The following is a 25,643-nucleotide window of genomic DNA, read 5'->3' on the forward strand; positions in this document are numbered from 1 at the left end:
GAGAAAATGATGTGTAGTCCAGGTGTGCAAAGTGTCTTGGCTTCTCAAGGAAATGAAATAAATTGATGAGAAATAAAACATTCTAATATTAACAATAAAGACGGATAAAATTACTGTCACGAGGAATTGTGGCCACCAAGACCCGGAAGAAACAGGGTTTCTGCTTCTGACTTGACACTGTTGTGGCAAGCCCTCTCACTTTCTAACCCCTCCCTGTTTAATTTTTCAAATGCTGTATGGCAATTATATTAGTTGTTGTATTTAATACATAGTATATTTGTTCTTAGACTTTTATGACTACTGCTAATTAACTGTACAGTCTTCTATTAGTGTTTGAAATTCTAATTACTGCAGTACCAGGAAGTTTTAATATTGTTTAGCCTGCATTGCTTCTTTATGGACTCCTAGGTTTTCCTCAAGAAATTCAAATTATGAATCTCGGTGAGTCTGTATTCTTTAGAGAAGAACACTCTGGTTTCAACACACCTTCTCCTTTGTTCATTGACAAAGGAGTGAGTCCTTGGGACTGGGTTGGTTGAAGAGTGTCGTGCCCATGGTTGGTTTTCAAGGAGTAGAGGGTGTTTCTGTGACTGGCAAGGGAAGGACAGGGTAGTGTGTGTCCCCCACTGCCCTCTAATGACAGGCAGGTCCCCCTCCTGTCCCACCCACAGAGCAGGCTCCTTGCCCGGTCGGGGAGCCATGTGCTCTCAGTGGGAACGTCCCTCTTCTCCCTGGCCATGCTTGCCTGTTATTTTAGGACCTGCTGCACGAAGCCTTCCCCAGCCCCAGCCTCCCCAGTGCTCTGCAGTCTAACCCCAGCTTAGTGTGCACATTTGTCTTGTGTCACTCATTACTCGTCTCTGGTGTGTTGACATCATGCCTTTACCTGAAATGTAACTCTGAGAGCTGAAATATCACCTCATGGCTGTCTTCAGTACACCCCACCAGGCCTGTCATGCCTCAGACACTTAATCATCACATGTTGATCATTGTTTCCTATTTGTGGGAAGTGAGGGGTACAGAGTGAATTTTCAAAATGAAACTTGTGGCCTATATCAATAACTTGAAATGTAGATTCATAAAGACGTTGACGATCAGGCTGATGTGCATTGAGGTCTGTTCTAAGTCTTGCTTTCCCTTCTTTTCCTCAAATATTCGCTGAGCACCTGGTAGGTCGGGTACCATGCCAGCACTAGGGGTGATGCAGACACAGGGCTTAGCAGGAGGAGAGGCACTCTTGTAGCATGTGGCCAATGCTATGCTAGAGGGAAGTCACAGGAGAGGGGATGTGAGAGGGATGGGTCAGAGTCCTCTGATGGTTCTTTCTTCCCTTTGCCTCCCTGTTGACTTTGGTGAGTAATTCTTTCCAGGAATGGGATTTTGTAACATTATGGAGTACTGGTTTCTGCCCTGATTTGCCCTTCTCACTGGGGAGAAGCAGTTCTCATGTGGTTTTAGAGCCCAAGTCCTGGAGTTAGATCTGGGTTCTAGTGCTGGGTGACCTTGGGAAAGTTGCCTGACCTCCCCACACCTCAGTTTCCCTAAATGAAACATGGGGATCATCATTGTCCAACCAGAGGGGAAAGATGGGAATTCCATAAGATGACTCAGGAATTGGGGGAGGGGTCTGGTGCATCATGAATACTTAGTAAATGTTGGCTGTTAAAATATGGCTAGAAAATGCTCATTCTGGCTTTCTTCTCTTTCTCCTGCCTAGAACTCATGTCCCTTTCCTGTGGTACCATATGTGCCATTCAGCCTTGGAGAAATGTCTTGTGGGACTCTTGTACTTCAGTACCGGGGCACCGTTTAGATAGGTGGAGGAGAGATGGTGACAGGAGCTTAGAGTTCCGCCATGGCCCACTTTCCATCACATCCGCTGCCTTTGCTGGGCTTACTCTTTACCAAGTGCAGAGCCAAGGGGTGAGGATTTCTGTCTGTCCCTTTGGGACGTAGGGGGTGAATGAGTTAACATTTACAAAGTGCTTTGAGCTCCTTGGAGAAAAGGCATAATCTAAGTATTCTCATTAGTGTATGAATAATAGATGAGCATAAAGCACTTTGCAAATATGAAGTTCTTTAGCAATGCTAAGTAATACTTCCACCAACCTACCTGCGAGTGCAGGGCCGCTTCTTGGAGCTCCGAGGGGTCCAGTCTTCCCTTCTCACTAATGCAAAGCGTGATCTTAGGCAAAATTGCCTCCCGCTCTGGCTCTCAGAACAGAGGGATCAGAATGGGTGATGTTGAAGGCAACTCTCATTCAGTGCCTCATTTTTCGGGTTCTTTGTTTAGATGGAGAAATGGCTACGGCAGGAGTCAGAGTTGTCATTTGTGGACTTCTCCAAAGCAGCCTGAGCTTCGGGGCAGATTCTGAAACAGGCTATGCCTGTTCTTTTCTACCTTTTGGGCACACTGAGAATGGGCTTATCTTTTCTCTTAGGGTAGTTTGGGGGGTCTTGCACCCAGGACAGTGGAGAAAAGACCTCCTGGATTTGGATCCTAGAAAAGACCTAATGACTATTGTGATTTGGATACAAGTTGTCCCCCAAAGCTCCTGTGTTAGTAAAGTATATTCAGAGGTAAAATGACTGGATTAGGAGAGCTAATCAGTCCATCCTAGTTTGAAGGGACTGGGTAGTGACCATAGGCAGGTAGGGTAGAGCTGGAGGAGGTGGGTCACTGGGACTGTGTCCTGGAAGGGTGCATCTTCCCTGTGGCTCCTTCACCCTTCTCTGTCTCTGCTTTCCGACCCACTGTGAGCTGAGCAGCTTCTCTTTGCCATGCCCTTTGCCCATGATGTTCTGCCTCACCTTGGGCCCAGAGTGATGGAGTTGGCTGTCTGTGGACTGAGGCCTCTGCTACCATGAGTCAAAATAAACTTTTTATCTTCTTAAGATGTTTTGTTGGGTATTTTGGTCACAGCAATGCAAAAACTGACTAAAACAATGACCACAGATACCCTTTAAAAAATTGTGGTAAATAACAACATAAAATTTACCATCTCAACCTTTTTTAAGTGTGTAGTTTAGTAGTGTTGAGTACATTCACACTGTTGTGCAACCAATTTCCAGAACTTTTTCACCTCGAAAAACTGAAACTTCATGCCCACTAAGCTACAGCTCCTCATTCCTCCCTACCCCTGCCCCTCCCAACCACCCTTCAACTTTCTGTCTCTGACTTTGACTCTGCTAGGTTTGTCATGTAAATGGAATAGTATGGTATTTGTCTTTTTGTAACTGATATAATTTCATTTAGTGTAATGTCCTTGAGACTCATTTATGTTGTAGTGTGTGTTGGAATTTACTTCCTGTTTAAGGCTGAATAACATTCCATTGTGTGTGTGTGTGTGTGTGTGCGCAATCACTTTTTGTTTGTTCATTTTTTCATTGACCAACACTGAACCTGTTTTCACCTTTGCTTCCAGCTATTGTAAACATGGGTGTATTAATATCTTTTTGAAATACTGCTTTCAATTATTTTGAGTTTTTACCCAGAAATGGAATTACTGGATCATATGATAATTCATTTTTCAAACTTTTAAGGAAATGACCAAATCTGTTTATTCTCCAAAATTGCAGAATTGGAAGAGAATCTTTGATGGCCTTAGATTCTCTAGGCTGCATGGTTCAAGCTACTCTGGGGTAGAGCAATTCTAAAGCAGGGGATCAACTAAAATCCACCTTCACTTTTGTGAGTTGGCCCATGAAGGATGAAGACCAAGTCCAGGCTTCTTACACAGCCCTTGTGGTGTTTTAAGGAAAGACTCATGTGACTTCGAGTGTTTTCTCCAGGTGATTGTCCTTACTTCTCACCACCTTTGGCTTCAGGAGTAAAATCAGGTGTGTGGTACCTTTCCCCAACCCCTGACATCCTTCACATCTGACTAACAGCGGCTAATGTAAAAAAGACATTTGATTAACTCACAGAACTAGAAGTCTGGGCAGTTTTAGATTTGTTGTGGGGGCTCAATGGTGTCATCTAGGAACCTGGATCTTCCTGTGTAACTCCAGCCGTTGGCTTTTGTTCTTAGGCTTATTGCCTCTTGGTCACAAGTAGCGGCCTCAGCTTCAAACAGAAAATCCTCATATATGCACGTTTAAGGTAGGAGGAAATGGAAGCTCTCATTCTTTCTTTATGTCTCTCTCTTAACAAGAACAATCATTCTTTCAGGAGGCTCCGTCAAGCAAAAGAAGTCCCCTTAGAGTTCACCAGAACCAAGTTGCACCCTCGCACCAGAGGTACTCACTGGCCACTGGGATTGATATTGCCTTGCTGGTCTTGGACAAATCACAGTTGATCCGGTGGGGACAGAAGCATGTTGCTACCTGAGCAACAATGGGGTGCCATCCCCTTGAGAGAGCAGGGGTTAGGAACTGATAGTGTCGACCATAAGTATATAGCCCAGAGGAAGAACTGACAAGGACTGCAGTTTTTATTTATACATTGTAATCTACAGAGGCATTTAATGAAGGACTCTTAAACTTCTCTGTTAAACTTACCAAGATAAAAAGACTAGATACCTTATAATATTTCTTAAATATTCCTTCAATCCCTTTTGATCTTTCTCCAGCTATGCTATAGAGATAATGAAAACATAACTGAATAATATTTCATGGTGCACAAAGAATTTTCACATACATCTTCCATTTGGCCTTCATGCTAACTGTGTGAACTATGTGAGGAATTAATATAATTTTTATTGTTTCTTATTTGACTTAGGTTTAGAAGGTTGAGCTAATCCTACTCTCTGCACATGGAATTCTAGCATCTGTTTTTGTACTTGACCCCTGTCTTATAATAATGAACTAATCGGTTCATTCTCCTTTATTACTATGTCCCGAATTTCTCTTTCTCCATATAGACAATCATTCTAAATATGTCCAATGTCTATTTTATTTATGTGTATTTGTAAAAAATGTGTATTTTGTTTAGAGTCCATGCAGTTTCATTACGTAAAAAGTAGAATTCTGTAGGTCTCACTCTGGTTTGTACTTTTTTCACTCTGCACTGTTTTCAAGAGTGATCCTTGTTGCCCTGCATTTCTACTCCTTGCCTGGAAGTGCTGCATAATATTCCTCGGTGTTCATTCACCATGTTTTGCTCACCTCTGTCCCCTGGTGGAAACCTTGATGGCCTCCCACTCTGTAAACATCTCCCAGGTGGACATCTGACAGATGATGGTCTGGATGGAGATTTCTCTGGGATGCAGACTTAAGAGCATGGTGGCCGAGTTATAAAACAGACACTTAATTTGGATAAACACCACTCAAATGGCTCTCCAGACAGGCTGTACGAGTCTGTCCTGCCAGAATTGATCATACTTAACCAGAGTACTTAACTTAGGTCTTAAGGATGCTAGTTACCTTATCCAAGCTTACATGGAAGTTAAAAGTGAATTAGGACTGGAACCCAAATCCAGGTCTTCTAATTTCAGAGTCTGTTTATTTTCTAGGGCCGCACTCTTCAGTCTCTGGATCATAAAACTGAACATTAATAGATTTCATGAGACTTTTGTTATTTAGGGAATGCCTTGAAATGGCTTCTGGTGCTAATGGTAAGTTGCAGGCATAAGAAAGAATGAAAGTTAATGCAAAGCTCATGTTCTAAGATCTGAATGTTCCTGTCATGGGTCTCTTTTGATTGCTTGACCACAGTCACTATTACCCTACTTTGGGACGTATTTGAAAAAGGAGAGGAAGGGCTATATATCTAAACTCCTTTCCTTCCACTTGACAGGGGCCAGAATGTCATGCTTCAAAGACTGTCTGAATTGAAAGTAAAGGTAGAGAGAGTCATAGAATCAGATAGTGTTATAACCAGAATGGGCCTTAGAGACTGTCTAGTCCACCCTCCTACTTTACAGATAAGGAAATGGAGGCCCAGAGATGGAAGTCAATTGTCTGAGGTCCACACAGGTAGAGGGAACAGGACAGACAACCTGATTCCTGCAAACCCATCCATTGCCCTTTCCCCCGCCCCGTAGGCAGCAGTTTTTCTCTGCCTACCTGGGAGTGCACGCTGTAACTCTCAACGATCTGAGGGGTGATATCAATGGTGGCATACTGGCAAATGTTTAACAATCACCTTTCTGGGTGTGGGTGGGTGGGGAGGTGACCAAACTCTTTGTAGTATTTGACAGTTTCCATGGGGTAAGCGCTCCCACCAGGGCCAATTTCAAACTGCCAAAGTGCTGTCACTTAATGCGGAGTTGGAAAACTGGGTCCCAGGAATATGGACAGCATATGGGGTGTTTCCAACCACCCAGATGCAGGAGGCGGAGTTAACTGCTGGAGCAGAGATGGTAGTGAAATCTCATCAAATGGTCAGAGATGATGCATCCTGAGTATTTATTAGATTTGTTTTTAGTATAATTTGCTGATGGTAAGTTAACCAAATGTAATGTCTAATAAAGTCTGTGTTTATAATCAGCTCATGAAATTCCTGAAAATTGAAGACTCGCTCTCCTGAGCTGGGGTGAGTCAGCTTCCGGCACCACAGTATAGAGGCATGGAGCCCTCTGTGTAGCAGCCTGTCTTCCCGGTTTACACATTTGTCTTGATTCTTTTGAATACTCTTTGGTGGAAACATGAAACATGAAATATGAACATAGTGGGGAAAAAGGCAGAGGATAAATGAGTTATTCTGGAGATAAGTTTTATGTATAGCTAGAATCTTAGCTCTTTAAGCTCCCTAACTATAAAAGTTCTCACTCTTACAGACTAACTTTGTGTATGTGGGTGTGTGTGTGTGTGTGTGTGTGTGTGTGTGTGTGTGTGTGGTGCTGGGGATTAAACCCAGGGCCTTGTGCTTACGAGGCAAACACTCTACCAACAGAGCTATATCCACAGACCCAGACTAACTTTTAAAAGAATTATATTGCAGTCTTTTGGACTTCATTATTCACAAAGCATTATGACTTTTATTGTCAACTCAAGGCATATTTAAGTGTGGAAAGCTGTTTGCTCCTGGAATAAATGACCCCAGACTGCTGTGCTATTTGTAACTCTTGGATTTGCTTTTTAGAGTTTTTTTTTTTTTTTTTTTTTTAATATTCTCACTCAGTGTCCAGAAGTTACAACTTTTTACTACTGTCAGTATGTCTTTCTCTAGCTCCTCCTTCCTCTTTCTAACTGACTAAAGACAGAGAATCAAACTTATTAGAATCCTTTTAAAATGTCATTAACCTGCTGGAATACAGTCCTGATGAATAAGATGCTTACATTTTGTGCAGGGTCTTGCAATATTTATTTTGACTACTCAGAGGACTTCTGGTTTAACTTCTAGTTCTTGTAGAATCTCTGGAGAGGAGATACTGCTGCTTCCTATGTTCTAGATCAGTGCATATTGCTGCACTAATACTGTTATTATTATATATGAATATACAGCATATCTCTATGCAAGGATTTAATTACAGAAGAAGGGAAAATTTGTTTCTGGGCTGGGCAATATGTTGTGTAAAAAGTAGAGCAGTCCTGTAGTTTGAGGGATCTCAAAAATGCCCTTGGAATGGGAATTCATCTAGTTGATGAACTTTGCAAAGGACAGTAAGAATGAAATAGTAACATTTGGGGCGTTTCTCCTTGCTCTAGAGTTCTTTCAGCACAAATGCAGGCTGTGGATGGGGAAGTAGATCTAGTGTTCCAGAGTTTTCCCTGCCTGGAGCAGGGGAAGTCCCTGCATGCACCTGCTCATCTCCAGGAGTGCTGCTTGCTGGGGTTGGGAAAGGCACTAGACTGCACTGTGACCTGGCATCGCCATTCAGTTGTCACATTGGGAGCACCAATAAAATGCCTTGTTTCATCAGTCTATTCAATCTTTACATAAAACTGAAGGGAGACAACATTGGGTCATTGACCCCTGGCTTTCAAAGAGGAAATGACTTTCCACATTTCTACCATCTTCCCAAATGCAGGAAAGGCAGTCTCAAGCACAGATGGAGGAAGCACCCTCTTCCATGCACCCCATTCCCAGTCTCTCCACCAATTCACCTCTCATTCCTGTGGAGCTCTGAGGCTTTTGGGAATTCTTAAGTCTAAGGAGAGTGACCTCATGAAAATTCTTTTCCTTAAACCTTCATCAGCTCCTGGAGAGCATTGGGTGGGCCACAGCTTAGAGGCAGGTCCAGGGCTGGGACTGGTGTAGGGAGGGCAACTACCAGAAGGCACAAGGGCACACTCCCTTTCCTGCCCTGGGCTGGAAATGGCTGGATGCTGTTGACATCGTCTGAGCAACTTCTATGAAGTCTCTGGAGCTGGGGTCGCCACACAGGGCAGTGGGGAGTCCAGTAGCGAGGGCTTGCTCCCCCAACTCACATCCTAATTAACAAGTTGGGTCCCTTCCAGCTCCTCTCTGTGGCTCTCGGGGGCCGGGCTCCACTGGGGGTGGGCAGACAGTCTTACTTTAAGCAGTGTATTGATCCTCACGTGGTCCTGGTGCCCTCTTGGGGGAGCACTCTCATGTTTTAAGTGCATGCAGTTACTCTCTTGACTGGCTTGTAAACAGGTTTTAATGGGGCTATTAGTGTAAAAGGACAGGAAACTTTCAAAAACAGCCTCTTAAATATTCATGAGGATGTTAAATCTGGCGCTTAATCACCAGTGTTTGCACACAGCTAACGGGGAGGGAGGACAGCTAACAGGCCGCCTTCACTCTGAGCAATTGACAGGGCATTAATAAACGCTCCTACAGGCATGATTAATGGCCAAGAGAATAGGACATTTTTCTTTTCTTTTTTTGAACAAAAGGAGCCCCTCTCCTCTGGGGACTCCTGTTCTAGGGGGAGCAACCGTGAGGACGTGGAACAGGGTTTGGAAGGCATTGAGGCTGAAGGGGTGTCATGGATGGATGGATTCTTTCCCTTCAGAAATGGTTAGTTGGACTCCACATCTGACTATCCACTTCCTGGAGGATGGTTTCCTTGGGGGCACCTTTCCAAAAACTTAAGCAGAGAATCTCCAAGGAATTACCTACTTGGAGAATTCTTAAATCAGCCTTGGGAAGATCCGTGAGGGAAGCACAAGAGCTTCCTGGCTCTGATCATTTGCCTTCTCAATACCTGAACTCTCCTACTTTGAGACTGGTGTTCAACACAAGGATGACCAACTGTGGCACAAGGGCTTGTGTGAGTAGCCCACCCTCCCCAGTCCACCTTTCTAAGTATGCATTTTAATTTATGGAGAGGCGTCTTTCTCTAAGTTCTCTTTGTCATAGTTGATATAGAATCTCCATCAATGAATGGGAATGATTTACTAGTTAAAATGAATGGGAAGCTTACTTTTTAACTAGTAAATCATCTAAACTGTCATGCTTCTGGAATGGACATTGGAGACTGACTGGGACAGTGTTCACTCCTTCCAGATAAAGGAACTGAGGTGTAGGGAGGTGAATCAACTTGTTCAACTTGTCAAAAAAAGTGGAAGAATTAGGAATGGACCCCAGGTACCCTAAGTGCACATCCACTAATTCTTTTCACAGGACCCCCACATCAGCATGATGCAGCTTCTCCGGGGGAGCCAGAGAACAACCCACTCTTCCTTCAGATGGGCTGTAGGCCCAAGTGCCTGCACAGCACAGGTATGGTAATATCTGCATTGATGGCACCAAAACTGGGTTCAGTTTTTATGTAGTAGGAAAGTACAGCCTTATTATCTGAGACCAACTAAGAAATCCATACCTGTTTCCTCTCCACAAGTACCAGTTAGTATTTTGGGTTGACAAGTTCCATTTAGAAATGAAACCAAGGCTACCTCCCATGCATAAAGTCAGAAATCCATGAAAGTCATTTTTATGGAGCTAGAAAATGCCCTACTATTTTATAATGATATCCCAGGGAAGGGAAGTCAACATCTTCCATTAAACCCTTCCTAGTCCTCAGTCCTTCTTCCTACACCACATGCTTCCAACAAACCCTTTGTGCGCAAGTTACTGGATTAAGGGTTGGGGTGGGTAATGCTGTCACAAAGATGGACAAGGTGTTCTTCCTTTAGTTAATAACTTGACTCTGGGGCTGCTGCAGAAGTGCAAGTACAGTGCCAGGCTGAATTGTTTTGTAAATATCATTACATCATCTCAAACATTGCTCAAAAATATATGGCGGCTCCCATTTCATCGGAACCCAGCCCAGACTGGTCCTCTGCACAGCTTATTTTAGCTTCCCTTGGAGCCAAATGCATCCTTCCTTTGGAAACAGTGGTGCAGGGAACACTTTACAGATTGGATGAATATAATTCTTAATCATGGATTTGTTCAGAGACATTTTTTTTAATGGAATGCCAACCAGGAATAAAAAATCAGCCTCTCTTGCTAAACAGTTCTCATTAATGACTTCCATAAGAGCCAATCTATTGATTTTTTAAGAAAACAAAACTTCACTTGTCTCTTTCATCTGGATATATAGCTGGTAGGTATTGTTGGTAAAGCAACCAGTGTGAGAAGTAGTTTCCTTTCCACAAATAGAATGGATGTATTTTGACAGTTTTTACCAATAATTGTTGTAATGTTTGGTACAAATCCAAAGCACATATGAAACTGAGCCCCAGTCGAGCAGAACTATTTCCTCAATGGATTGTATGACAGGCAAAGGTGGGTTCTACATAACTTTTTATCAAACTGACACCAAATATAGGACAATATAACATCAATTTCACAGAACACAACTTTTGATTGACCTTGTGCCTCTTATGCCAAAGTCTCCTATTATATAACATTATTTTTGACTAGCTTGTTTAATCAGTCCAATGAAGTAGGACTCGTCATGGTTCAGGGAAAGCATTTGGACTGGGGTGGAGGAAATTCAGGTCCTACTCCCAGTAGTCCCACTCAGTTATCATACATATTACGCAAACCTCACTTTCCTCACCTGTAAAATGAGCACAGTAAAACCTGTGGTACCAATCTATTGTTTGGAGTAAAGCAATGCATACATTACCTACTGGCTGTTTCCATGTGGTCCCTCACAGACATCCTAAGGTGGAACTTTCTCATGTTGAACTTAGACTCTCCCGCTCCACGCAGTCCAATCACTTCTCAGATCAGTGGCCTTGCCAACTCCTCAGGTGCTGGGGCCAGAAACTGGAGTCCGCCTCCCACCCTGATGGAGTTAGGTAATAACACATTCTATTCTGTCTTCTAAGCCTCACACCCATTCGCTCCACGGAGCAGCCCAGTCCTGGCCATGCTTATCTCTTCCTGGGCTGAAGACTCAGCCTCCTTACTCTTCCTGCCATACGCACTATGGCTCCTGCAGTGCGCCCGCCCCTTGGTATTCTCCTAAAATGTAGTCCTACCTGTGCCACTCTCTTAGAGGTAACCCTCCAGTGGCTGCTTAAAACCCCGAATGTGGCCCATCAGGCCACACACAACAGTCTTGCTCTTAGCTGCCTCTTCAGTCTCAATTCCATCCCCTGCTCCCGCACAACACTCTCTTCTGCTCCTTTTATGCTTCTTCCAAGGCCCAGAGTCTTCACACAGATGGTGGAGGGAAGCTCACTCACTCCACTGTTGCCTGCATGACTCCCACTCATCCTTCAGACCTCGGGGTAAATGCCAAGCACTAGGGGCCGGCATCTCTGCTCTGGTCCCCGCTCCCCACCGGCAGGGCTTATTCTGTAGAATTTATTCAAATTACATTTTTAATATTCATTTGTGTAATTATTTGGATATTAGCTCCATGAGATCCAAGATTATGGCAGCTTTGCCTCTGTGCCCTCAGTGCCTTGCCCAGTGCTTGTCACATGGTTGACAGAAAACAGAATAAGCATGTGTGTGAATGAATGAGCGAACATCCGCTGATACAAATCCAAGTTGGTTTCCTACTCGTGTCCATGGGACACCAAATTAAGCAGAGAGAGGAGATGTATCTAATGAGTCAGATAGTTTGGAGTGTAAGCTGACAAACTCATCTTGGACTAGTTTCACTACTACAGGGGAAGAGTAATAGCCTGGCCACAGAAAGAGCAGGGCTAGAGCTGACCTGAGGTACTCAAAGATGGCAGCCAGCTCCTTTCTGCTTTTCCTGCTCTGTCTCTGTCCCTCTCATTCCCCTTTGTTGTCACTTTTTAATGCAGACAGACTTATCCACAGGGTACAAAAGGTGGCCACAGGAACGTCAGATTCCTGTTTTAGTCCTCCTTCCAAGAAAACCTCATGGAGGGACTCAGATTGACCCTACCCTTGGTCACAAGCTCATCTGTGGTCACTGTGGCTGCTGTTCCCACTGTGATCAGGCGGGTGGAGACATCACCAGTCCCTGCCAAAGTTTCTGAGGTTAAGGTCTGTTAGTGGAAGAGTGGGGCTGTCACCTGGGGAAAGAGAGTGGCCACCACAGAGTGTCAATTCTGTGGGATGGAAGGAAACCAGGTGATCTGGATTCCAATGTTCATGATTTGAACTTCAATTATCCTGGCTCCTGACACAGGTTAGGTATTAGGAAACCCCCAGCAGAGGCAGCTTTACCTGTGTATAGAGTGGGCAACCATTCTCTTGAAATTCCACGAAAGAAGTCATATTTTGGTTAGAATGAAAGTCTTAAATGGTTAATTGCAATTCAAGAGCTCAAATAAAGAGTTAGTCTTGACTGACTCAGTGGTGAAGCCCTGTAATCCCAGGAACTTGGGAGGCTAAGTCAGGATGATCATAAGTTCAAGGCCAGCCTCAGCAACTTAGCAAGACCCTGTCTCAAAATAAAAAAATTAAAAGGACTGGGGATGTAGTTCAGTGGTAAACTGTGCCTCTGGGTTCAATTCCCACTCACACAACAACAACAAAACTTTAAAAAAGTCTTTGCAGTGCCAATAACCATCAGCATTTGTCTAAAGGTTTTCTCCCTTATTTCTAGGGAGTTAGTGGTGACTATGGGAATAAAAGGCAATAAGGATCCATCCTTTTGGCAGTTGAATTAATGAATGGAGTGTTGAAAATGCTGTGTTTTTACCAATCCTCCATAGCCTAATTAAATGTCACCTCCTCACTGTCACCCTCCATGAGGACTAATAGAGTCCCATTCCTGGAATTGTTATGGGGATTCAGTGAGCTAATAAAGATGAAGCACTTAGACTGGAACTGTGCACTCTAAGCCCTCAATAAGTTTTAACTGTGGACACAGTGGTACCAAAAGGAGATGTCGTGACCTCTCTGTGTCCTGGGTGTATCCATTTTTCCACCTAATACATTTGTTTTTCTAGTACCAGGGAATGAACCTAGGACCTCACACATACTAGGCAAGCACTGGCCACTGAGCTGACGCCCCATCCCCTCATCTATATTTTTCTTTAAGAATGAGCCAAACTATGGGAATTTCTGGTCCACAAATCACTGTGCATGATTGTTTTTTACCTGGCCCTACAACAAAAATTCAGACTGTGAATCTCGCATTTTGTGTTTAATGCCTACTGCTACAGGTTGTCAAGAAGAGGTTTCCCTGAGTCTCCTCCTGAGAGATTCTGGGTCAGTAGGCCTGGGCAACGGGCCTGGGAATGTGGAACTTTAAATACATGTTCAGTGATTCTCCTCTCTTTCAGGGGGTTCCATGGACCACGGTTTGAGAAATATTGGCCTTGAGAGAGGAGCAGTGGAGATGAGGGGAGATGAAGAAAATGACAGCACTTATTCCACATTTGGGTTCACCAAGCAAGAGCCATGTCATGACTTACCAAAATCTCTAAGTGTCCCCAACCAGGAAGAGAGCTCTATCATATTTCCCTCATGGGCCGACCAGATAGCCTCCCTTGTTGGTGAGTATTATATAGGTTTGAAGCATCTACTATGCCTACTACTTAGCCCAGGGTCATTCAGGCCAATGACATGGTCACAGCACTGCCAAGTTCCACACTTCACACGCATGCCCTGCTGTGCTGCCAATTTCAAAGAGGGGGTGGCCATAGGTGGAGGCCTGGAGTGCCAGAAGTCCCGTAGAATGAATGTGTTCTTGGACACCCTGGTGGACGGTCCCCTTGGATCCTTGTCACCTTGTGCAAAGAGATTTTCAGGAGGGTCCAGGAACAGATCTATTCAATCCTAGAGACCCTGCCCTTCGCAGGGTGTGTATTAAGACAGCCTGTCACAGGAGAATGCATTACCAACTCGTATGCTTTTGTATTAAGCATTATGTCTCATCTTTACAGTCAGATTAATGGAGATTAGTGGCTCCACTTAAGAGTTTAAACATCGTGCTGACCCAAATTGTTGGAGCCATCGTAACGTGGCACTATATGTTCAAGGACTGGACCAGCTGGTAGTTGAGTGGGGGAGGGGAGGTGCACATTTTCCCAAAGTGATTTCATTAATTGCTCCGTGTAAGAAAGCTGGGGTGCCTCTTTATACATAATGCATATGCAGCACTGCCTCTACTTTCCACACACTTAACTGCCCATCAGGCCAGTCTGGGGATGCCCCTTTGCTAAGAGGACATTTAATAATCAACGGTCACTCATGCTTGCTTCCCTTCGGCTTCTGTGGGTGGAGTCCAGTCCCTGAAGTCTCAAATGGTTTCATTAATGTCTTTTATCCACTCGAAGGATAAAAATAAATCTCTCCAAAGCTCTTAGAAACCCACCACCCTGAAAGTGGGAGGAAAAGGGGGAGGGCTGTTAATTAACAAACTTAAACCATCTCGGCAGGAGTGCGCCCGCCCTCCCGGCTGGGATCTGCTGCCCAGGAACTAGGCCCAGCCTCCCATCAGGCCTGAATTACCCTTTATTTCTTGGGCAGGTTTAGGGACTCCCTGCTGGTTATAGTTGTAAAGTTAAACAGGAAATCGCATATGCATTTTACCTAAAGTCTAATGTCTGTTTTTCTTAGCAAGCATGCTCAGGGCTCATAGAATCCTGTATTCTTACATATCCTCAGAGGGGAAGAACTTGGTGGGAAACAGTCAAAGCCCATTTAGAACAAACCTGGTGTACAAGATATGTGATCAGGCTGGAGAGGGGTATGTTTGGCTACACAAGGTAAAGTGATTGGTTTTATGGGGTGGACTGTCAAACCTGAGGTTACCAAGAAAGGAATTCCAAAAATGCTTGGCAAATGCAGGTAGCCTCCATAGATTTGGAGAGTAGGCTCCAGCAATGCAAGGGTCTGGATCTGGTGGAGGGAGAGGTGTGTTTATTTTGACAAAGTTCTGACCAACCCTCACCCCCAAACCCAGTGATAAATCACTGATCTAAACTGTCGAAAGGACATGTGGAAGATGAGGCTTCATTTAATATTCAGAAAATCGTATTGTTCACCAAATTTTTCTTTTTACCCTGTTTCATATGTGTAGATACATAATATGGAAAGACTTTTTAAAAAGTGACTTCTACTTCATGTTTTTCCAGAACGATTTAAAAATATCTGCATAGTTTCATCTTTCAAAAGATTTCTCCAAATTCTCTATACTATTATTTGTACTACAACTCTATTGACTAATTCAATGTTGATGACATCATAGCTTTATGGAGAGAGGTAAGATAAATGTTATTATTTTCTCATGTTATAGATGAAGAACCTGAAGGGTTATGGAAAATAATATTCCTATAAGACAGCTCCCTAAGAAAAATGGAGTGATGTGTGGCTTGGAAGGAGGGAGGAGAAAATTGGCCAAACTGTAAACCTCTCCCAGAGCATTCTTTCCTGATCACAATGGGCTTTGGGGGAAAGGGGTGGATAGGGAATGCTGAGTGGCAAATTAGTCCTAAATGACAATGGGTAAGATTTGAGTACTCATTCCTCCTCCTCTGGTTTTAACCTGTACAACTAGCCCCTGGTGGTCAAAACTGCAAGGTCAAAACTTCATGTGCAGGGTTTCCAATGATTACATCATCCTCCTTGTACCCTATAAAACCAAAATCCCTTCTGTAACTGACGGCCATTTTCCCCTTCCGGAAAATGGGCCCCAATGGCGCCAGAGTCCACAAAGGAATAGAGGCTTCTCTGAATCTGTTAAGGTCTGCTTCCTGTCCTTTTGCATTTATAGAATCCAAGATTCAGAGAGAAGCTGCTTGGTAAAAGTCACACAATCAGTAAGTGGCAGAGTCAAGATTTGTGTGATTTATAATTCATACTGATGACAATCAGATTCCTATCTTCCGTGCCATTTTCTGCCAATCAGAGGAGGAGGGAGGTGGGACTTCCTGTAAGTGGAGTAGTCAAGCCTCCATGGGGCTGCTGGGCTTTCTCTGGCCTGGTTCTTCTATGGGGTGGAGTTCAGAGGTCAACCCCCGGAGGGCTGAAAATTCACATTAACAGAGTGTTATTAATGTTGGGTCAGAGATGAAAGCATCACTAATGCCTGAAGGCCTGTAATTCTTACATGGAACAAGGGGACCGGGGAAGTAGAGCAATGCTTTCTTTATTTCTATAGGACATGATCATTTGTAATATCTTTGCTGTGAAATATTAAAGTGGCAACTGAGTCCCCTGTCATGCACGCCACCTCTTTCTACCACTGTGTCCTTCTGATAGGCTGACTTCCAAGCTGTATCCCTGACTAAATCTGTTCTCTGAAGTTACTGATGCATAATTGACTTTGGAGAATGTTCCAGAGTCCCCTTTACCCTCTTCTTTAAGCAAGTTAGCTCCTTCCTGAAGGACTTCAGAGTTTCTCTCATTACAGATGTTTTGTGACCTTGCTACTAAAGGTGGGTCAGGGCCCAGCCATCCTCCTCCTCCTCCTCCTCCTCCTCCTCCTCCTCATCATCGTCAGCAGCATCTCTGGGGAGCTTGTGAGAAAGGCAAAATCACTGGCTCCACCAGTGATTCTGAGTCAGAATCTGCATTTAACCAGAACCCCAGGAGAAGTTTGTGAAGTAACACTCTATTGAGCCCACACAATACTTCTCTATAGATACAGATATAGTTTTATCAAAGAGGGAAATATGGCTACATCTTACAACTTTAGCTGCTGGTGGTAGACTTGATTTTTTTTTTTTTTTTTTCTGGTCACAAATCCAAAAATTCCAGGTAGGGTATTTGTTGGCTCAATATAGGTCAGATGCTTATATTCGGACCAAACATCTGTCCTAAAAGACATGAGGGAGGGCTGGGGATGGAGCCCAGTGGAGAGTGCTTACCTAACATGTGTGAGGTCATGGGTTTGATCCCTAACACTGGAGTGGCGAGGGTAGGGGGAGCCCAGGGAATTATGAGGTTAGATTATAAACTAGGTCAACAATCTCAAAGATGTCCACTATGTGGACTTTATAAGGTGGTTGTGAGGATTATAATGAGATATTATTTGTCATGGGTTGAATTGTGTCTTCCTAAAAGGCATATTCAAGTCCTCATCCCTGATACCTGTGAATATGGCCTTTTTTTGGAAAAAGAGTTTGCAGATGTCATCAGGTTAAGATGAGGTCGTACTGGAAAAGGTGGAGTGCTGACACATGAATGATATCCTTAAGAGAAGAGGGAAATCTGGACACAGAAACACAGGAAGAACACTGTCTGGCGATGGAGGCAGAGACTGGATTGATACATCTACAAGCTGAGGAGCACTGGTGATTGCTGACTACCACCAGAACAGAGGAGGAAGGGTCACATGGTTCATCTCTCAGAGCTTCCAGAAGGAACCAAACAGACCTACACCTTGATTTTGGACATCCCGCCTCCAGAACTGTAGAAGAATAAGTTTCTGCCCGTTTAAGCTACTCATTTTGTGCTGTGTGTTCAAGGCAACCCTGGGCACGGATATATTACCATCTTCCCGAGCACCAGGACACAATTACAATTTGGCCAAGTTCTTTGCCACTCTACTACAAGGATGATCTCTCTTCCAGTCTGTAAGTATGTGTTCTTCATTTGTAAGACCTCAGCAAAATGGCCTTTACCATTCACATTTCTGTCAACATTCTGATCACAAATGTGGTGCTCTCTGCTTCCATGATGGCTCCTGGTTATTGCAGCCTCTCAGGGTAGAAGGGGTGAATGGTCTGTCCTCACATGGCGGAAGGCAGAAGGGTGAAGAGCATGAGGGTGCTCCTTTTAACCTCTTTTGTAAGAAAATAATTCTTATATGAAGAAGAAGCCCTTATGACTTAATCACTTCTCAAAAGGCCTTATCTATTAGTACTAGCACCTCGGTATTAAGGTTCTAACATGAATTTTGGAGCATTGACATTTATCAGTCCACATTGCTGTGAGTCACTGGCTCATACAAAGGGTGAAATCATGGCCAGGTTCTGAGTGAAGTGAGGGAATGGTAGTTTTCCAGCACTCATCTGGTTTTGGCTAGTAATTATTTTCTGCAGGGCTGGCCTGAGCTGAAACTCATTTAGGAATCCTCGTTAAAACAGCAGGCATCATGGAAAACCATGTGCATAAGTTAGACACCTAAGTGGGATGTATGCACCACCAAATAAATTGCAGATTGAATTATTGAATTTATATTCCATTTTCTTTTTTTCTTTCTTTCTTTCTTTTTCTTTTTTTTTTTTTTTTTGTATCAGGAATTGAACCCAGAGGCACTTAACCAATGAGCCACATCCCCAGCCTGTCTTATTTTTTATTTTGAGATAGGGTTTTACTAAGTTGCTGAGGTTGGTTTGAATTTGCAAGCCTCCTGCCTCAGCCTCCAGAACTACTGGGATTATAGGCATGCACTACCGTGCCTGGCTGGATTTGGTCTTGAAGTATGATGACCCTGGTCAAAGGCAGGAATTGGTTCTCCTATTAGGGACACTTCTCCATTTCTCAGAACTCTTCATGGAGAAGAGTAAAACGATGTGTGAAAGGAGCTTTGCCTTCTTGCCTGCACTGGACTGCTTACTGATGGCGAGCTGCTAAGGGAGCCTATGATTAGTGTCTCTACCTCCCTGTCTCTTCTACCACCAAAGAGTAGATCAGATGAACAGATCCAATACTAATGAGAAGTGAGGTATTGCACAAAAGGAACCATTTCAGACCTTAAAGATGACCTCTCTGTCAGACAACAATTTCAATTTAACCATTGTAGTGGAAATCATTCATTTGAAATATTCCCTATGTCATTATAAATAAACTAATCTGGGTGGTTGAAACAGAAGAATTTATTAAAAACTCATAAAATTGCTGGAAGGGTTGGAAGATCAGCCGAGAAAACAGGAATAAAGGGAGGCTAGAAGGTGAAGTTCTAGACAGGGTCCTGCCACAGAACAAGTCAGGGATAGGAACTGACTATTGGGGTGCTTGAACCACTCGATACCTTATATTGCTGGTTCTAAACGCTGAGGGCCATCATGGGGAAAAATGTTCTCCCCTATCCCTAATTCATGGAGTCCCTTGCTCCTGAGTAAAGGTCTAGGGCCAAGGTGTTCAGGTGACTCAGCCAGGGTCATAGGTCTGGGCCCAAGTTGCAAGCAGGGATAAGAGGTGTCTGGTGCCCCAGCTTCTGTGGTGACAGACAGCTCTGCTCCACCTGTGGGCTCCTCCAAATACTGGAGGGGTTCAGAGACTGGGTGGTCACAGGTAGATAATTTTTCTCCTCAAAGAAGGTACTGAGCATTCTGATAATATAAGAACTGGCCATGCTACCGGAATTTATAGTTCCTAAATGCTTCATCCTCATTGTCTTTTTCTATCATGGCAACCCTCTTTGAGAGAGCCAGGGTCAGGTAGAAAGAAGCTCTGCTGCCCAGCCCATGGTGGAATCCAACAAGATCCAACAAGACCCAGGCAATGCCAACCTGCACATTTACTTGTGCATCTGCACTTTTTTTTTTTTTTTTTTTTTTTTTACAGTGGAGAGGGGTCCAACCCATTGAGTGTGTGAAACTCATCCTCTTGTTCTTCGGGGTCTCATTTCATTAATTCCCCACTGGTTACCTCCTTCTTTCTGTTCCTACCCTCAGCCCCAACTTCCTCCCCTCCCTCTACCTGCTCCTTCTCACCAGCTTCTGAACACCTGCTTAACTCTCAGTCATTTCTTTTTATTAAAAACAAAGGAGAAAAAGAAAGAAAAGATGAACAAAATAACATGTCCACCATCAGAATGAAGAAGCATTACTATTTGCTGATCATCATTATTTTTCATTCCATTCTAACCCTCACTCTCCTCTGTTCCTTTCCAGAGGCAGACACTGAATTTGGCATGTATTCTTCGAGTCCATGGTTTTATATTTACATTATATGTATGTAAATAATACATGGTATAATTTGCTTTTGAACAAATTGATGAAAAAATGTTTTCCTGCTATTTGTATCATTTATTATTGATACCTTTGGACTTATTTCTCTTTCTGCAGTGCCCTCTGGCATCTGTTGCTGCTAATGAGAATTCTGCTCTTGGTTTAATTGTCATTTATTTTTCAATAATCAATTTTTGTTTTCTGATGGTTTTTAAGATTTTCTCTTTATTCTTAATGTTTTGTAAATCCACTACCATGTATATAGTAGATGGATTTTTAAAAATTCATCCTTTTTTGCTACTTTATCTGAAGGCCCTCAATTAGAGGAACACTAAGAAACATTAACCATTAATTTTTCTCTTAGCCATTATCATTGATGCTCAGAACTCCTCTCTTTTCATATTAAATTTCTTTTTCCATATTGTTTCAGGTTGGATGAATATCTTAATGAATTATTTTGAAGATGTCCTATCTATAGTTATCCCAAACAATGGGTTAATTTCATTGATTTTTTTCAATGTGTCTTTTCCAGCACTACTTCTTGAAGTTTTTGTTTCATACCCTATTTTTAAGTTTTATTATTATTATTTGTTTGTTTTTTATTTTTTTTGCAGTGCTGGGGATTGAACCCAGGGCCTTGTGGATGCGAGGCAAGCACTCTACCAACTGAGCTATATCCCCAGCCCTTTAAGTTTATTGAAATATAATTCACACATCAGATCATTCTGTCATTTAAAATGTACAATCAATGGATTTTTGTATAGTACACAACACTTTAAAACTGACGTAAAATCTACATAACAGAAAAATTTCTATTATAACAATTTTTAAGTGAACAATTCAATGACACTGGTGGCAGTCACAATATTATTATGGCATCACGATTATTTCCAAAACTTTCATTACTGCACACAAAAATTCAGTGCCCATTAAGCTATAACATCTCATTCTCCTTTTCCCCAGCCCATGACTTCGACTATTCTAGATATTTTACATAAATGGAATCATACAATATTTGTTCTTTTGTGTCCTGCTTATTTTACTTAGCATAATATTTTCAAGATTCATTCAAATTACAGCATGTGTCAGAACTTCATTTTTTTTAATGACTGGATAATATTCACATGCGTTTATCTCATTTTGCTTATCTGTTGATTGGCACTTGGGTTATGTTTGGACATTGGGGTTATGTCCATCTGTTGGTTATTGTGAATTAAGTTGCAATGCATAGTCATATGCTAGTATCTGTCGCAGTTCCTGTTTTTGATTCCTTTGGGTGTGTACCTAGAAGTGGAATTGTTGCTCTTATGTTAATTCAGTATTGAACTTTTATTTTCTCTCCCCTTCCTCCTCTTTTTCTTTCCTTCTAGTGCTGGAGATTGAACACAAGTCCTTGTGCATACTAAGCACATACCCTACCACTGAGCTACACCCCAAGCTCTATATTTCCCTTGAGGACAGTTCTTTATAGTAGCTGCACCATGTTACATTCCCATGAGCAATGCTCAAGTGTTCCAATTTCTTCATATCTCTTCCAACATTTGTTATTTTCCATTTAAAAAAATTGCAGCTTTCCCAGTAGGGGGAATTAATATCTCATTGTGATTTTGATTTGTGTAATAGATAAAATATTTGTGCACCCCCCCCCCCCCCATTCTTATGTTGAAGCCCTAAACCTCAGTGTGGTTGTATTTTGGTGGAATCTCTGAGGAAGAAAATAAGATTAGATGAGGTTATAAGTGGGGGTTCCTAATCAGGGAAGATTAGCCTCCTTATAAGAAGAAGATACCAGAGTGCTCAATTTCTTTCTTTCCATGCATACACAGGGAAAGGCCATGTGAAGATGCAGCAAGTAAAAAAAAAAAACGGTGGCTACCTACAAGCCAGGAAGAGAACCCTCACCAGGACCCAACCATGCTGACACCCTGATTTCAGACTTCCAGTTTCCAAATGGTGAGGAAATAAAATTCTGTTAGTTAAGCCACCCAGCTTCTGTTCTTTTATTGTGTTATCTCTACCAGACAAATGCATTTACATTTTCCTGTTGCCTGATAACATGGAACATCTTTTCATGTTCTCATGTACCATTTGTATATCTTCTTTACACATTTTGAAATTAGGTTGTTGGTGTTTCGTTACTGCGTTGTAGGAGCTCTTGTTTTAATTTGTTTCATGACTTCCTTTTTATATGGATGCTATTTCCTTTCCTCCCTTAAACTAATCATTTGGCAGTTCTACCTGCCACTCAGCTCTGCAAAGCATCCCAAATGCCCTTGTTATTCAGCCAATGTTCATCTCTCCTTTATTCCACCTGCCTCCTAAATTTTATCTCCTCCTTGAATTCATTCTCCACATCCAGATCCATTCTGTCACTGTCCTGTCTACCCTGCTCAAAACTGTTCAGCAAATCTCCAATCCTCAGTAATACATTTTAAATTTCTTTACATGGATTTTTAAGGCCCTCTATAATTTGCCTCCCATCTCTCTATTCCTTACCCTCCAGTCTCATTTCTTGTTATTGTCCCTCTGAAAATATAGAACATGTCTCTCTCTGTCTTTCTGTTTATCTCACTCTCTTCAGGGTTTTGGATTGGAAGTTCTGTTTGAATTGTTTTGTATGAAATCACCAAATCATCTCATATGCAGAAGTTAGAGTAAAATAAAGGTAAGGAGGAGGGAAGGATAGAATAATATAAAGAACCAATCAAGTATAAGTTACTGGATGAGCAAAAGGAAGTCGAGTAGAGGAAGGAAGATGGGAGAGGAGAGGGAGGATAGGAGGGATCATGAGCTGAAATCCATTTCCATGCATGGATGAGTTTCCCAGGATGAACCCAACTGCTATGGATAACTATAAAGCTCTAATAAAAATATAAATTGCCAAACCATCCCTCTTGCTCTTCCCTGACTGCACAGTAGTGGTCTCTACTTATCCCATTCATCTCGCGTTTACCTTTCGTTCTCAGTACCTAAATGGAACTCTCTGGTGGTGGTGGCGGAGGCCTCAGATTTATTTATTAGCCCTATCAGTCTTTTGGTGGAATTTTTTGGATTTTCTAGGTAAAGGATCATATCATCTGTAAATAGTGACAATTTGACTTCTTCCTTTCCTATTTTTATGCTTTTTATTTCCTTCTCTTGCCTAATTTCTCTGGCTAGAATTTCCAGCATTATATTAAATCAGAGTGATGCGAGTGGATGTCCTTGTCATATCCCAGATTTTAAAGGAAGTGTTTTCAGTTTTTTTCCCATTTTTTGGTTGGCTTTGGATTTTTCATAGATAGCCTTTATGATGTTGAGGTAGTTCCTTCTATCCCTAGTTTCTTCAGTATTTTTATCATAAATGGTTGCTGAATTTTGTCAAATGTCTTCTCAACATCTATTGAGATGAGTAGGTGATTTTTGTACTTAATTCTATTTATGTGATGAATTACACTTATTGACTTGCATACATTAAAACATTCTTGCATCTCTGGAATAAAGCCAGCTTGTTCACGGTGTGCCAATCTTCTTAATAGATTGTTAAAAATGATTTGCTAATATTTTATTGAATATTTTTGCATCTAAGTTCATCAGGGATATTGGTCTGTAGTTTTCTTTCCTTGACCTGTCCTTATCTAGTTTTGGTATGAATGTGATACTGGCTTCATAGAATGAATTTGGAAGTGTTCTTTCTATTTCATGGAATAATTTGAGGGGTATTGACATTAGTTCTTCTTTAAAGTTTTGGTAGAATTTAGGTGAGAATCCACCTGGATCTAGGCTTTTTTCTTTGTTGGAAGGCTTTTTATTACTGTTAGTATCTCATTACAAACTATTGCTCTGTTTAGGTTTTCTGTGTCTTCTTGATTCAACTTTGGCAGATTATGTTTATCTAGAAATGTTTTCATTTTTTCTAGGTTTTCTAAGTTATTGGAGTATAAGTTTTCAAAATAGTCCATAACGATCTGCTGAATTTCTGTGATATCTGTGATGATTTATCCTTTCTCATCTTTAATTTTATTAATTGAGATTTTCTCTCTTTTTCTATTGTTTAGTTTGGCTAAGGGCTTATCTATCTTGTTTCTCTTTTCAAAGAACCAACTCTTTGTTTCATTGATCATTTGTATTGTTTTTTTATTCTCAATTTCATTGATTTTGGTTCTGATCTTAAGTGCTTCCTTCCTCCTGCTGGTTTTGATTATGATGTTTTTCAAACACAGAAAAATGGAAAGGTGGGTGCAATGCAAGAAGGTCTTGAATTCTTATTCCTCACTACATAGACTCTATAATTAGTATTTTAAAAATTTGTTCTTTTTTGCTACACATGACAGTAGAATGTATTTTGACAAATTATACATAGAGTGTAACTTATTCTATTTAGGATCCCACTCTTGTGTTTTTATGTGATGCAGATTACTCTGGTTGTGTATTCAAATACAAGGCTAGTAAAGTTATGTCCAATTAATTCTACTGTCTTTCCTGTTCCCCTCCCGCTCCCTTTGTTTCCCTTTGTCTAATCCAATGGATTTATATTTTTCCCCTCCCAAATCTCCCTTGTTTTGGGTTAGCATCCACAAATCAGAAAGAACATTCAACCTTTGTTTTTTGGGGGGGATTGGCTTATTTCACTTAGCATGATATTTTCTAGTTCCCTCCATTTACTGGCCAATACCATTACTTCATTCTTCTTTATGACTGAACAATATTCCACTTTATACACATACCAAATTTTCTTTATTCTATTTATCTGTGAAAGACACCTAGGTTATTTCCAAAGCTTGACTATTGTGAGTTGAACTTCTAAAGACATTGATGTGGTTGTGTCACTGTAGTATGCCGTTTTTAAGTTCTTTGGGTATAGACTGAGAAGTGGGATAACCCAATCAAAAGATGGTTTTATTCCAAGATTTCTAAGGAATCTCTATACTGCTTTCCATAGTGGTTGTACCAATTTGCAATCCCACCAATATCCTTGCCAACATTTACTGTTACTTGTATTCTTTATAATTGCCATTCTGACTGGAGTGACATGGAATCTCAAATAGCCAAAACAATCATTAGTGAAAAAAATGATGTAGGAAGCATCACAATACCAGACCTTAAATTATGATACATTGCTATAGTAAAAAAAAAACAGTATGATATTGGCAGTAAAACAGACATGAAGACCAATGGAACAGAATAGAAGACACAGAGACACACCATATAAATAGTTACCTCATCCTAGACAAGATGCCATAAATATACATTGAAGAAATATATATATAATATATATGTATATATAATACATATTTTATATATAAATTTACATTGGAGAAAAGATAACCTCTTCAATAAATGGTCTGGGAAAACTGGAAATCCATAAGTAGTAGAATGAAATTAAATTCCTTTATCTAACCCTGCACAAAACTCAACTCTAAATGGATTAAGGACCTAGACATTAGATCAGAGACCCTGCACTCACTAAAGGAAAATGTAGACCCAACTCTCCAACTTGTTGGCTTAGGAACCAACTTTCTAAGACTCCTAAAGTGCAAGAAATAAAATAAAGAATTCAAATCATTAATAAGTGGGGTAGTATC

At 41.7% G+C, this 25,643-nt stretch overlaps 1 long non-coding RNA gene across 1 annotated transcript in view; it reads left to right on the forward strand.

The window, feature by feature from the left end:
* LOC306642951 overlaps positions 1-21,920 on the forward strand; it is a 41,891-nt gene extending 19,971 nt beyond the window's left edge. Inside the window, exons 6-7 of the long non-coding RNA XR_013758733.1 lie at positions 13,519-13,731; positions 21,906-21,920. This is a non-coding gene — a long non-coding RNA (uncharacterized lncRNA). The remainder of the gene's footprint in view (positions 1-13,518; positions 13,732-21,905) is intronic.
* The last annotated feature ends 3,723 nt before the right edge of the window (positions 21,921-25,643 follow it).

The sequence above is a fragment of the Sciurus vulgaris genome, assembly GCF_902686455.1.
Source record: "Sciurus vulgaris genome assembly, chromosome: 13".
Taxonomy (NCBI): domain Eukaryota; kingdom Metazoa; phylum Chordata; class Mammalia; order Rodentia; family Sciuridae; genus Sciurus; species Sciurus vulgaris.